This window comes from Arvicanthis niloticus, chromosome X, assembly GCF_011762505.2.
Source record: "Arvicanthis niloticus isolate mArvNil1 chromosome X, mArvNil1.pat.X, whole genome shotgun sequence".
In the NCBI taxonomy this organism is placed as follows: domain Eukaryota; kingdom Metazoa; phylum Chordata; class Mammalia; order Rodentia; family Muridae; genus Arvicanthis; species Arvicanthis niloticus.
The window spans coordinates 41550819-41566371 of record NC_047679.1 but is presented as its reverse complement, the minus strand read 5'-3'; positions in this window follow the sequence as shown (position 1 = coordinate 41566371).

Here is a 15553-nt window from a genome sequence, read left to right as displayed (position 1 = left end):
GCTTCTTTTTGTTCTAGAGCTTTCAGGTGTGCTGTCATGTTGCTAGTGTATGCTCTCTCCAGTTTCTTTTTGTAGGCACTTAGAGCTATGAGTTTTCTTCTTAGCACTGCTTTCATTGTGTCCCACAGTTTTGGTGTAATGTGCCTTCATTTTAATTAAATTCTAAAACGTCTTTAATTTCTTTCTTTATTTCTTCCCTGACCAAGATATCATTGAGTAGAGCATTGTTAAGTTTCCATGCATATGTGGGCTTTAAATTGTTTTTGTTATTATTGAAGACCAGTGTTAGTTTGTGGTGATCTGATAGGATGCATGGGATTATTTCAATTCTCTTGTATCTCTTGAGGCCTGTTTTGTGACCAACTATATGGTCAATTTTGGAAAAGGTACCATGAAGTGATAAGAAAAAGGTATATTCTTTTGTTTTAGGATGAAATGTTCTGTAGATATTTGTTAAATCCATTTGGTTCATAACTTTTCTTAGTTTCATTCTGTCTCTGCTTAGTTTCTGTTTCCATGATCTGTCCATTGATGAGAGTGCGGTGTTGCATTCTCCCACTATTATTGTGTGAGGTGCAATGTGTGCTTTGAGCTTTAGTAGAGTTGCTTTTATGAATGTGGGTGCCCTTGCATTTGGAGCATAGATGTTCAGAATTGAGAGTTCATCCTGGTTGATTTTTCCTTTGATGTGTATCTCTTCCTTATTTGTTTGATAACTTCTGGTTGAAAGTCGATTTTACTTGATATTAAAATGGCTACTCCAGCTTGTTTCTTGGGACCATTTACTTGAAAAATTGTTTTCCATCTTTTTATTCTGAGGTAATATTTGTCTTGTCACTGAGGTGTATTTCCTGTATGCAGCAAAATGCGTGGTCCTGTTTATGTATCCAGTCTGTTATTCTATGTATTTTTAATGGGGAATTGAGTCCATTTATATTAAGAGATATTAAGGAAAAGTGATTGTTGTTTCCTGTTACTTTGCTCTTAGGGATGCAGTTAGGTTTGTGTGGTTATCTTCTTTTGGGTTTGTTGAAAGAAGATTAATTTCTTGCTTTTTCTAGGGTATAATTTCCCTTCTTGTGTTGGAGGTTTCCCTCTTATTATCCTTTGTAAGGCTGGATTTGTGGAAAGATATAGTGTAAAATTTGCTTTGTCATGGAATATCTTGGTTTCTCCATCTATGGTAATTGAGAGTTTTGCTGGGTATAGTAGCCTGGGATGACATTTGTGTTCTCTTAGGGTCTGTATGACATCTGTGTTGGATCTTCTGGCTTTTATAGTCTCTGATGAGAAGTCTGATGTAATTCTGATAGGTCTGCCTTTATAAGTTACTTGACCTTTTTTCCTTACTGTTTTTAATAGTCCTCCTTTGTTTTGTGCATTTAATGTTTGGTTACTATCTGATGGGAGGAATTTCTTTTCTGGTCTAGTATTTGGAGTTCTGTAGGCTTCTTGTATGTTCATAGGCATCGCTTTATGTTAGGGAAGTTTTCTTCTATAATTTTGTTGAAGCTATTTACTGGGCTTTTAAGTTGGGAATCTTCTCTCTCTTCTATACCTATTATGCTTAGGTTTGGTTTACTTTTTGTATCCTAGATTTCCTGGATGTTTTGGGTTAGGAGCTTTTCTCATTTTGTATTTTCTTTGACAGTTGTGTCAATGTTTTCCATGGTATCTTCTGCACCTGAGATTCTCTCTTCTATCTCTTGTATTCTGTTGGTGATGCTTACATCAATGACTCCTGATCTCTTTCCTAGGTTTTCTATCTCCAGGATTATCTCCTTTATGATTTCTTTATTGTTTATACTTCCATTTTTAGGTCCTGGATGGTTTTGTTCAATTCCTTCACCTGTTTGGCTGTGTTTTCCTGTAATTCTTTAAGGGATTTTTGTGATTTTTCTTTTAGGATTTCTGCTTGTTTACCTGTGTTCTCCTGTATTTCTTTTTTTTTTTAATTTGAAAATATGGTATTTATTAGGTTTAGATTAAGATCAGCCAGGTGGAAATGAGATTTTTTGATACTAGAGTAGATATTACATTAATCCAAGAAATTGTCAACACAAATATATTTTTATACAGTCAAGATCACATAGTTATAAGCTGAAATCTTATTTTTTTTCAAATTTTTTTTATTAGATCTTTCTTTTACACTTCAGATACCATCCCGTTTCCCCATTCCCCCCCCTTAGAAAACCCCTATCCCATGCCCCCTTTTCCTTTTTGCATTTATACATTTTTTTAAGAAATGTTAATCATAGGCTTTATAAGTTTGGTATTGTTCAATCAGAGGTGTAACCCACTACCCAACCTAGATATATCAACTATCTTTGACTGATGGAGATATATGAACATCTGCTTCCCTGTCTCCCCCCTCTATCTCTCTTTCATCACCTAGCTTCTCCTCTCCTTCTTCTTCTCCTCTTCTTACTCCTTTTCTCCTCTCAGTACTCCTCCCACCTTAGCTCCTCCTACACATCACCCTTCCTGTTAAAAGGAAACTTTTCTCTCAAAATACAATTAGAGCATAATTATGCCTATTTGTACCAGTGAGGTACAAGATAGTCCTAATACCCAGTCCATCCTTTTGTTGACTAACCAGCACCTCTGTCATCTATCCTAACTAAAACACTTAGTTCTGAACCTGGCTTTTTCCTTGGCTTTAGGATGAATGTCAGCTGATGACCATACACTCAGATCTTTTCTCTCAAAGTAAATAGCTATAAGTTTTCAACCCCATCAGAAATCCAGAATGACTGAGTTGACTATAATTGTGGGAAGCACCAAGCATAGCTTCTAAAACTTAGCCAATTTATAGAGACCTCTGAACACCTGGACACTCGCTCTACTTCAAAACGTTGGAGCATCTGTTCTTCTGCCTTCTGGCCCAGGATCATCTGACAGACCTTAGTGCTGCAGAATTATTAAGGGCTGATTACTCTGTCTAGGCAGATATAATCAGTCGACTATTCTGCAAGTGTGTCCTTTTCTGGACAGTAATTTGTCTGTAGAAGGAAAGTGGCAATTCTTGCCTAGTGGCTGTCTCACCACAACTGGAGTAACTCCAAGGATGCTCAATTTCTTCTTAGAATTTAACATAGGAAGCTGTCCGGAGCAGACAGGTCTCTAATGAAAATGAACATTAATACTGAAATGTTTGTCATGTCAATTCTAAGGATTTCTGATGTTTTGAAAACCAGATATCCATGTAAGGTAATCTGGACTGTTGCCTGTTAACTCCACTCAGCTATTTCTAAATAAAACATAGAGAACACCCTTATAATAAACTCCAAGTCATGAATTTGCTATAGTCCCTTAACTCACAGGCTGACCATCTCAAATCAGTTAAAAAAGTTAAAGAAGGACTGGGTCTAAGCTTTGTATTCCTAAGTGTGTTATACTGGTACAATGCCTATGAGAGTAACAATATTCATCTCACTCTTATATCACTAAGAAGCTCATGCCAATGAAAACCTTAAAATTTGTAAACAAAGTAAATTGGTGCCATTTAAGAATTTATATCTTCATCTTGATATTAATTATACAGATTTCTACTAATAGGTTATGGCTATGCAATAAACCCTAGCTAGTCCTCTCTATTCCGACAAAACCACTACTTTTCCCTAGGGAGACAGCCCAACATTTACCACCTTAGTCCCCATGCCCAGGGAATAGGGGCGCTGACTCATCATTAGCTTCTTCAAGCTGATTATGGGCGTTGAGATATTAGAAGAGGAGTGGGGGGGAGAGCAAGTTGACAATCCTCTGGTGCTGTGTCTTCGCTGCCTCCAGATGGAATTCACGGACCTCAGAGGTTTGAGCAGGTCTGCCCAGCTTGCTTGTTGAGTAGATACACAAAGGCTGATCATTCTGCAATATACAATTCTCAGAACAAATTTTAGTATCAAGATAGTTTTTTTTTTTAAAAAGAGGGCTGACATTTTATTAAGAATGTTGGTTCTAACCGCTTTTCTATTTTTCCCCTCTTTTATTGGATATAATATTTACATTTCAAATTTTATCCCCTTACCATATTTCCCCCACCACCCAGGAACCCCTTATCCCATCCCCCCTCCTCCTGCCTCTATGAAGGTGTTTACCCACCTACCCCCAGCCTCCCTCCCCACCCTCAGATTCCCCCCCCTCAGTGCTCAGCCTTCAGGGTACCAATGATCTTGTCTCCCACCTATGCCCAACAGGGCCATCCTCCCCTACATATACAGCTGGAGTCATGTGTCTCTCCCTATGTGCACCTGGGCTGGTGGTTTAGACCCTGGGGAGTTCTGGCTGGTTGGTATTCTTGCTCTCCTCACAGGGCCACCAGCCCGTATGGTTCACGGTTCCTTCAATTTACTCTCTAACTCCTCCATTGGGAACTTTGATCAGATTAATGGATAGCTGTGGGTATCTGTCTCTGGGTATGTCCGACTCTGAGAGACCTCTAAGGAGACAGCCTTATCAGGCTGCTGTCAGCTTTCCCATCCTGACATCCCTATCAGCGTCTATTTTTGGTGACTGCCTATGGAATGAATACCCAGACACAATGGTCTCCCTACAACCCCCCCCTTCAGATTCTGACCCACACTTTGTCTCCATATTTGCTCCCTTGGTTATTTAGTTACTCCTTCTAAGAAAGACCTAGGCATCCTCACTTGTTCTTTCTTCTTCATGAGCTTCGTGTCCTCTGGTAGTTGAATCTTTGTTGTTTCAAACTTTTGGGCTAATCTCCACTTATCAGTGAGTAAATACCATGTGTGTTCTTTTGTGATTGGGTTACCTCACTCAGGATGATATTTTCTAGATCCATCCATTTACCTAAGAATTTCTCGAATTCATTATTTTTAATAGCTGAGTAATATTCCATTGTGTAAATGTACCACATTTTTTGTATCCATTCCTCTGTTGAAGGGCATCTGGGTTCTTTCCAGCTTCTGGCTATTATAAATAGGGCTGCTATGAACATAGTGGAGCATATGTCTTTGTTATTTGTTGAGGCATTTTCTGGGTATATACCCAGAAGTGGTATAGCTGGGTCCTCAGGTAGTGCTATGTCCAATTTTCTGAGGAACCGCCAGACTGACTTCCAAAGTGGTTGTACCAGCTTGCAACCCCACCAACAATGCAGGAGTGTTCCTCTTTCTTCACATCCTCGCCAGCATCTACTATCACCTGAGTTTTTGATCTTAGCCATTCTGACTGGTGTGAGGTGGTATCTCAGTGTTGTTTTGATTTGCATTTCCCTGATGACTAAGGATGTTGAGCATTTCTTAAGGTGCTTCTCGGCCATTCGAGTTTCCTCAGTTGAGAATTCTTTGTTTAGCTCTGTACCCCATTTTTTAATGGGGTTATTTTGTTGTTTGGCGTCTAATTTCTTGAGTTCTTTGTAAATATTAGATATTAGCCCCCTATCAGATGTAGGATTGGTAATGATCTTTTCCCAATCTGTTGGTTGCCGTTTTGTCTTGTTGACAGTGTCCTTTGCCTTACAGAAGCTTTGCAATTTGATGAGGTCCCATTTGTCGATTCTTGATCTTAGAGCATAAGCCATTGGTGTTCTGTTCAGGAACTTTTCCCCTGTGCCTAGGTATTCGAGGGTCTTCCCCAACTTCTCTTCTAATATTTTCAGTGTACCTGGCTTTATGTGAAGGTCCTTTATCCACTTGGAGTTGAGCTTTGTGCAAGGAGATAAGAATGGATTAATTTGCATTTTTCTACATGTTGACCTCTAGTTGAGCCAGCACCACTTGTTGAAAATGCTGTCCTTTTTCCACTGGATGAATTTAGCTCCCTTGTCAAATATCAAGTGACCATAGGTATGCGGGTTCATTTCTGGGTCTTCAATTCTGTTCCATTGATCATCCTTTCTGTCTCTGTACCAATACCAAGCAGTTTTTATCACTACTGCTCTGTAGTACAGTTTGAGGTCCGGAATGGTGATTCCCCCAGAGGTTCTTTTATTGTTGAGAATAGTTCTCGCTATCCTAGGTTTTTTGTTATTCCAAATGAATTTGTAAATTGCTCTTTCTATCTCTATGAAGAATTCATTTGGAATTTGGATGGGTATTGCATTGAATCTGTAGATTGCTTTTGGCAGGATAGCCATTTTTACTAAATTAATCCTGCCAATCCAGGAGCATGGGAGATCTTTCCATCTTCTGAGATGTTCTACAATTTCTTTCTTCAGAGACTTGAAGTTCTTGTCATACAGATCTTTCACTTGCTTTGTTAGATTCACTCCAAGATAATTTATTTTATTCGTGGCTATTGTGAAGGGTGTCATTTCCCTGATTTCTTTCTCTGCCTGTTTATCTTTTGAGTAGAGGAAGGCTACTGATTTGTTTGAGTTGATTTTATATCCAGCCACATTGCTAAAGTTGTTTATCAGGTTTAGGAGTTCTCTGGTGGAAGTTTTAGGTTCACTTAAGTATACTATCATATCATCTGCAAATAGTGAAATTTTGACTTCTTCCTTTCCTATCTGTATCCCTTTGACTTCCTTTTGTTGTCTAATTGCTCTAGCTAAGACTTCCAGTACTATATTGAATAGGTAAGGTGAGAGTGGGCAGCCTTCTCTAGTCCCTGATCTTAGTGGGATTGCTTCAAGTTTCTCTCCATTTAGTTTGATGTTGGCTACTGGCTTGCTGTATATTGCTTTTACTATGTTTAGATATGGGCCTTGTATTCCTGATCTTTCTAAGACTTTTAACATGAAGGGATGTTGAATTTTGTCAAATGCTTTCTCAGCATCTAGTGATATGACCATGTGGTTTTCTCTTTGAGTTTATTTATGTAGTGGATTACATTGATGGATTTCCGAATATTGAACCATCCCTGCATTCCTGGGATAAAGCCTACTTGATCTTGATGGATAATTGTTTTGATGTGTTGTTGGATTCGGTTTGCGAGAATTTTATTGAGTATTTTTGCATCAATATTCATAAGAGAGATTGGTCTGTAGTTCTCTTTCTTTGTTGGGTCTTTCTGTGGTTTAGGTATGAGTGTAATGGTAGCTTCATAGAATGAATTGGGTAGTGTTCCTTCTGTTTCTATTCGATGGAATAACTTGAAGAGGATTGGTATTAGGTCTTCCTTGAAGGTCTGAAAGAATTCTGCACTGAAACCATCTGGCCCCGGACATTTTTTGGTGGGAATATTTTTAATGACTGTGTCTATTTCTTTAGGCGTTATGGGACTGTTTAGGTGGTTTATCTGCTCCTCGTTTAACTTTGGTACCTGGTATCTATCTAGAAAATTGTCCATTTCCTCCAGATTTTCCAATTTTGTTGAGTATAGGCCTTTGTAGTAGGATCTGATAATTTTTTAATTTCCTCTGTTTCTGTTGTTATGTCTCCCTTTTCAGTTCTGATTTTATTAATTTGAATGCTGTCTCTGCGCCCTTTGGTTAGTCTGGCTAAGGGTTTGTCTATCTTGTTGATTTTCTCAAAGAACCAGCTCCTGGTTTTGTTGATATTTTGTATAGTTCTTTTTGTTTCGACTTGGTTGATTTCAGCCCTGAGTTTGACTATTTCCTGCTGTCTACTCCTCTTGGGTATACTAGCTTCTTTTTGTTCTAATTCTTTCAGGTTTGCTGTCAAGCTGTTGATGTATGCTCTTTCCACTTTCTTTTTGTGAGCACTTAGAGCTATGATTTTTCCTCTTAGTACAGCTTTCAATGAGTCCCACATGTTTTGATATGATGTGTCCTCATTTTCGTTTAAATCTAAAAAGTCTTTAATTTCTTTCTTAATTTCTTCCTTGACCAAGTTATCATTGAGTAGAGCATTGTTCAGTTGCCAAGTGTATGTCGGTTTTCTGATGTTTTTGTCCATGTCAAAGACAAGTCTTAATCCATGGTGGTCTGATAAGGTGCTGGGGATTATTTCAATCTTTTTGTATCTGTTGAGGCCTGTTTTGTGACCAATTATATGGTCTATTTTCGAGAAGGTACCATGAGGTGCTGAGAAGAAGGTGTATTCTTTTGTTTTAGGATGAAATGTTCTATAGATGTCAGTTAAGTCCAATTGGTTCATAACTTCTGTTAGTTTCATTGTGTCTCGATTTAGTTTCTGTTTCCATGATCTGTCCATAGCTGAGAGTGGGGTGTTGAAATCTCCCACTATTATTGTGTAGGGTGCAATGTATGCTTTAAGTTTTAGTAAAGTGTCTTTTATGTATGTGGGTGCCCTTACATTTGGGGCATAGATGTTGAGAATTGCAAGTTCCTCTTGGTACATTTTTCCTTTCATGAATATGAAGTGTCCTTCTTTATCTTTTTGATTACTTCTGGTTGAAAACTGATTTTATTTGATATTAGAATCGCTACTCCAGCTTGTTTCTTGGGACCATTTGCTTGGTAGATTGTTTTCCAACCTTTTACTCTGAGGTAGTGTCTGTCCTTTCCACAGAGGTGCGTTTCCTGAATGCAGCAAAATGTTGGGTCCTGTTTACGTATCCAGTCTGATAGTCTATGTCTTTTTACTGGAGAATTGAGTCCATTGATATTAAGAGACATTAAGGAAAAATGAGTGTTGTTTCCTGTTATTTTTGTTATTGGCAGTGGAGATATGTTTGTGTAGCTACCTTCTTTTACGGTTTTTGGACGATTACTTTCCTGCTTTTTCCAGGTTGTAGTTTCCCTCCTTGTGATGGAGTTTTCCACCAATTATCCTTTGAAGTGCTGGGTTTGTGTTGAGATACTGTGTAAATTTGGATTTGTCATGGAATATTTTGGTTTCTCCATCAATAATGATTGACAGTTTTGCTGGGGTATAGTAGTCTGGGCTGACATTTATGTTCTTTTAGGGTCTGTATGATATCAGTCCAGGATCTTCTGGCTTTTATGGTCTCTGGTGAGAAGTCTGTTGTAATTCTTATAGGTCTGCCTTTATATGTTACTTTGCCTTTTTCCCTTACTGCTTTTAGTATTTTTTCTTTGTTTTGTACATTTGATGTTTTGACTATTATGTGGCGGGAAGTATTTCTTTTCTGGTCTAAACTATTTGGAGTTCTGTAGGCTTCTTGTATATTTATGGACATCTCTTTCTTTAGGTTAGGGAAGTTTTCCTCTATAATTTTGTTGAGAATATTTACTGGTCCTTTAAGTTGGGAGTCTTCCCCCTCATCTATTCCTATTATCCTTAGGTTTGGCCTTCTCATTGTGTCTTGGATTTCTTGTATATTTTGGGTTAGTAGCTTTTTGTATTTTGCATTTTCTTTGACAGTTGTGTCAATGTTTTCCATGGTATCTTCTGCACATGAGATTCTCTCTTCCATCTCTTGTATTCTGTTGCTAATACTTGTATCTATGACTCCTGATCATTTTTTTAAGTTTTCTATCTCCAGGGTGTTCTCCCTTTGTGATTTCTTTATTGTTTCTACTTCCGTTTTTAGATCCTGCATGGTTTTGTTTAATTCCTTCTCCTGTTTGGTTGCATTTTCTTGTAATTCCTTAAGGGATTTTTGTGTTTCCTCTCTAAGGGTTTCTATCTGTTCTATGAGAGTGTTATTTATGTCTTTCTTAAAGTCCTCTATCATCATCATGAGAAGTGATTTTAATTCTGAATCCTGCTTTTCTGGTGTGATGGGGTGTTCAGGGCTTGCTATGATGGGGGAACTGGGTTCTGATGATGCCATGTAACTTTGGTTTCTGTTGCTTACATTCTTGCGCTTGCCTTTTGCCATCTGGTTAATTCTAGTGCTACCTGTACTTCTGTCTCTGAAAGCCTGTCTTTCCAGTTGTCTCGCTTTTGTTTGGTCTTCTAGGAGTCCAGATGTCTTTGTGATTTTTTTCCAGCTGCCCTGATTACAGTGGTATCTCTAGGATGCCTCAGGATATGGTGCCTCCAAGGTAGCAGTCCAGCTAGATGTCTGCTGTTCTGGGTGCAGTGTCTCCTCTTGGATATCTCAGGGTATGTTGTCTGACACTCTGAGTTCAGTTGTTCCTCTGTGGCTCTGGGTTGAGCGGACCTTCCAGTATGTCTCAGGTGGAATCCGGGGTCCACACAACTGCAGACCTGGTAGAGGTCTGGTCTGGGACTCAGACCCTGCAGGCTTCAGACCGGAGGGGGGGCGAGCAGCAGAAGGAGCGTGCTAGTGCTGGCTATGGGTTCTATGGATCCCCCAGAATGTGTCTGGGGGGCTCCTAGGTGCACTCACTCGCAGGCCTCAGACTGCAGGAGGGGCGAGCGGCGGAAGGGGCGTGCTAGTGCTGGCTATGGGTTCTATGGATCCCCCAGAATGTGTCTGGGGGGGCTCCTGGGTGCACTTACCCGCAGGCCTCAGATTGCAGGAGGGGTCTCCTGTATTTCTTAAGGGAGTTATTTATGTCCTTCTTAAAGTCCTCTATCATCATCATGAGAAGTGATTTTAAATCTGAATCTTGCTTTTCTGGTTTCATGGGGGCATTCAGGACTTGCTATGTTGGGAGAACTATGTTCTAATGATGCCAAGTAACCTTGGTTTCTGTTGCTTATGTTCTTGTGTTTGCCTTTCACCATCTGGTTATCTTTAGTGCTACCTGCATTCACTGTATCTGACTGGAGCCTGTCCATCTTGTTATCTTGGTTGTGTCAGAACTTCTCAGAGTCCAGCTGTCTCTGTGACCCTGTGATCCTGCGATCCTGTGTGTAAGAGCTCCTGAAATTTAAACTGCTTCTGGGATCCTGAAATCCTGGTGTGACCAAGCTTCTGAGATCTTCTGATCCTCTGATCCTATGTTCCTGGTTGTTTTAGAGCTCCTGGGAGGCTAGCTTCCTCTGGGTGTTGTGGGATTGGGTGCAGAGCTTGCACCCAAGGTTTGCTCAGGGCACTGGGGCAGACTGTAAGGCTAGAATGAAATAATCTTAAGTGAGGTAACCTAGTCCCAGAAAGACAAATATGATATATACATAACTATAAGTGAATAGTAGCTATAAAATAAAGAATAATCACAGTACAGTCCACAGACCCAGAAAGGCTAAGTAACAAAGAGGGCTCTAGGGGAGATGAATGAATCTCCTTGTAAACAGGAAATAATAGATATCACCTGTGTCCTGGAGGGAGTGATTGGAATTTGGGGCCATTTCTGAGGCAAGATGTAGAAACCCAGAGCAATGGAAACTCCCAGAAATGTATGAGGGTAATCCTAGCTAAGACTCCGAGTAATAAGGGACACAAAACCTGAACCAGCCATCTCATATTTCTAGGCAAGATTTCCAGTGGAGGGATTGGGATAGCAACACAGTTAAAAAACCGTTGGCCTGTAATATGTCCTGCCTGCAAGATGTGTTGTGGTAAAGGTGGCAAAAATTTGTGGGAATGGCCATCATTTATGATATAATCTATAATCTTCTATCTACAGTCATTCCTTTGTGAATGCATTTAACTTTTGGAACTTCAAATACAGTCTACATGTCAATGACTTTGGACATCAGAGTAATGTTTGAATGAGTTATGACTCTTGGGGCTGTAGGGATAGAAAAAAACGTGTTTCAAAGTCAGGCAGGATTTGAATTTTAGGGAGCAAATTATGGAAACTTAGAATCTAAATATTTCAGCATACCCAAAATTCTTATAGTGACACCCTATTCCCTCAGTGTATTTGTGAGTAATTGGAGTTTTTGAGAGGTAGATAGGATTAGGTAAGTTCATGAAGATAAGATTTCTATGAATGAAGCTAGAGTCCTTGCAAGTACTATAAGAGAAGTTGTTTCTTTCCTGCTCTCCAGATTTCAAACAGGTTGACACCCCAATATATCACTTCCACCCTCTAGAATTGTAAGAATTTTTTTTGTTCTTAAGAAGCCATGCAGTCTGTAGTAATTTGTTAAAATGGCTCCAACTGTCTATAATACTCTATGCCTGATTTCTCTATCACTGGACAAGGGACTTTGTCTTTGACTATAGTGTAGGCACAGATACAAAGAGAAGATATACACATATACTCGGAACCAAAAAAAAAAAAAAAAAAAAACAATAAAGTTAGGTGTAGGGAAATTATTTAAACCTAGTGTTCTATGTAAGCAAAGAAATGAAAGTGAAAAGTGTGTGTTGGGGGATGTCTTGGTTGTTTTTTTTTCTTTTTTTCTCTTCTTTATTTTTTCATTTTTTGTTTTTACGCTGAAAGTCCAGCAAGTTATATTCACATTTCTCACAAAATTCTTAGAGAAAAAAGATGGAGAGGAGTTTGGAATGCCTCACCAAATTATTTTATTCCATTCTCTGTACTTGGTTGAATGAATTCAGCAGCCCTCAGCCACACTTTAATGGCACATGGCCACATCTGGCTTTTCTGAGCTCACACAGCTGTTCTGTCAACTCCCTGAGGGTTTATGTCCCCTCCTCTTCTCGAAAATTGCACTGCCTGTTGGCAATTAGCCCTAATGAAGCAGCAGGAGTTTCCTGAGGGGAATGCATTGCTGACAAGTATAATTATGGTTAGCAGCTGTGGGGCCTCTGGGGCTGCAATAGGAACCCATCCACCTGTCTGAATGTACAGCCGGACTGCTAAAGCTGCAGCTGGCAGCCGGTTGGACACTCTGAGCCAGGCCGCCATGCACCAAAAAGAAGACTCTGGCTCATGGAAGCCAATTGAGAGTAAATACTTCAAATGCTCACATTTCTGTAACTCAGCTGCATGCACTGTGAAGCCACAGCAAATCACAATTCCCATTTTCCAACTGATTGTGATCATTGTTGTTTTAGCATTCCTAATGCTGTTGCATATATGTACAAAGAGTGAGTATTCCTACAGAGATAAGGGAGATCTAATTATTCATATATTTTTGAAAGGCAAGTGGGGATATGTGCCACTATTTAATAACTAATAACTGTTGGATTAAAAAATATCAGTATAAGATACCTTCATGTTCTCTTTCTGAAGAAGACTTGGAGTTCTATAATGAGAAAGGGTTTATAAGGATTGCTTTTAGTGTGTATATCTATTAACAAATATACAATAAATATATTTATAATAAATAAGTATATGAATATAAATAAATATATATTTAAAAGAGGCTAACAGCCTTTTCACTGGTCATTTAGAATCCTGGGACAACCATGCTGCAAGAAAATCCAAGCTAGTCTCCATAAAGGCTGTATGGAGTTAGATGCCTTGGCTATGATATGGTTCCATTTTCCAGACCATGTCATCCAAGCCATAGCTCCAAACACTACAAAATAGAGGTAATCTGTTCCAACAACACCTCATCTAAGTTCCTAAACCACAAATTCTAATATATAGTAATAAATAATAATAAATTGTTACTTTAAACACCTACATTTCAGAGAGCTACATACATAATAGTAAATAATATAAAATGTTCACATTTATGTATCTAGTTGAGAATATTTTCCAACTAAATTAAAGTTGACTGAACTTTTAAAACACTGATAAGTACCTCAAGAAATGACAAGAAACACTTTGATAGATAAAAATGCCAAGACCAATTCAAGTGCACAAAGGATCAGATGTCCCTCCTGCACATACAGATAGGTTGAAATATGGGGAATATAGAAATAAACTCAATGAAAATTTATAAAGCAAAATTTGTAAAGAAACCCATTTTAAAAGTTAATATATACACATTTTCGTTAACTATACAAGACTTGAAGTATGTATTAGTTAATAATAACAAAACCATAATGATTATCATGACATTAAAAGCTGAGCATTGAAAACATGTAGCTAGATTTGTACAATTTATACCAGAGGGGTCTTTGTTTACTCATGAACAAAAGACATATTTTATTGTAATTTTCGTCTTTCAAAATGTATTATTTTGCCGGCTTTGTGGTGCATAGATTTAATCCTAGCACTCAAGATGTGGAGGCAGGGAGATAGCGGTAAATTCAAGGCCAAGTTGATAGACATAGCAAGTTCTAGGCCAGTCAGAGATACACTGTGAAACTCTGTCTCAAAGAAAGGAAGAAAGAAAGAAGGAAAGAAAGAAGGAAGGAAGGAAAGAAGGAAGGAAGGTAGGATGGAAGGAAGGAAGGAAAGACAGACTGTCGCTTTTTGAGAGGAGGCTTAGTGCTTAAGAATACTCACTGCTCTTCCAAAGAACTCAGGTTCAATTCTCAGCACCCTCATGGCATCCATCAATCTTCTATCACTCCCATTCCAGGGATATCCAATACCAGCTTCTGGCCTCGTTGGGCACTATAAATACATGATTCATAGACAATTGATGAGGTAAAACACATACATAAAATAAGAATAAATAGATATTTTAAATGCATAATATAAAAAACTAAAACATTTGACTTTGTGCTTTATAATTCATATGTATTAGTAGAGTAGGTATATGTAGAATTTTATACATCTCTTTGTAGAGACACATATATCTATGCCCCTTTTATAATTAATTTTGGGGCACTAGGGCTCAGCAAGTAAAAGTGTTTTGCACCAAGCTAATAACCTGAGTTTGATCCCTGGAATCCACATGATGTAAGAGAGACTTGACATTCAAAAGTTGTCTTCTCTCTCCATGCTAATGCCATGGTATATATTCCTCCTTGGCCTCCACAAAAAATAAATAAATGTGAATTAACTTTTTAAAAGTATACATACAGGATCAGACCTGCCAATCCTTCCTGGCCCATCTTCCCTGCACATTGAGTTCTCTGGGGCACCACTAACTGTCATGAGCCACCAGAGCTATCCCCAGAGGACCTCCATTATTCCGACACCTCTTCACCCACCTTTATCAGATCTGTGGAGCCTGAACCATACAGGTTAGATTACCTTCCTCCATCCATCTTCCCTGCTCACTGAGTCTTCTAGGACACCTCAGCTGCCCTGAGTAGCTTGCTATCTACACTGGAACCTCATTTGCTCACTATCACTCAGCCAATCATTATCAGACCTGCTGATTCAGAACCATACACCTGTAAGGCCCCCATGAAGGGAGGACCTCACCCAAGCCTCAGGAATTCGTGGCCACCCATTAACTCACAAGACACTGAACTTGATGCAATAAGCAAGAGGTATATTTCGATCAACCTGTTGAGGTCAAGACCTGTAGCCCATGCAGAGGCAATGGGGTCTGACCCCGGGGCTTTGGAGACAGAGAGAATTTAAAGCCCAAAACCACAACTCGGGGGGGGGGGGGGAACCACAACCCAGGGGGAGTAAGGGAGGGCTATTGGAGAGCACCTGTGGAAAGTCCCAGCCCATTATTCAGTTTGTGACAGGGCACAAGGAACAGGCTATTCTCTAAGAGCCTATATGTAATTAGCCAAGTTCCTGGTATCCAGGATGTACGGGCATGCTGAGAACTCCCAACTCAAACTCTCCTGGTATCCAGGGTGCACAACTCAAACTCTCCTGGTATGCAGGGTACACAAGGATGCTAACTTGAACTCTCAGCTCAAACCCTATTCAATCTATCGTATGGTCAGTTTTTAGTTCCTGATACCCATAGCGCTTGGTCACGCTATCTTGAACTCCCAGCTCTGAACTCTATTCAATCTATCATCTATTTTGTCTTGTGGATAGCTAGTTTCCTAGGACCCAGAACGCAGAACAAGCTGATCTGCACTCTTGACTCCATCTGTGGAAGGTTTAAAATTTTTTAAC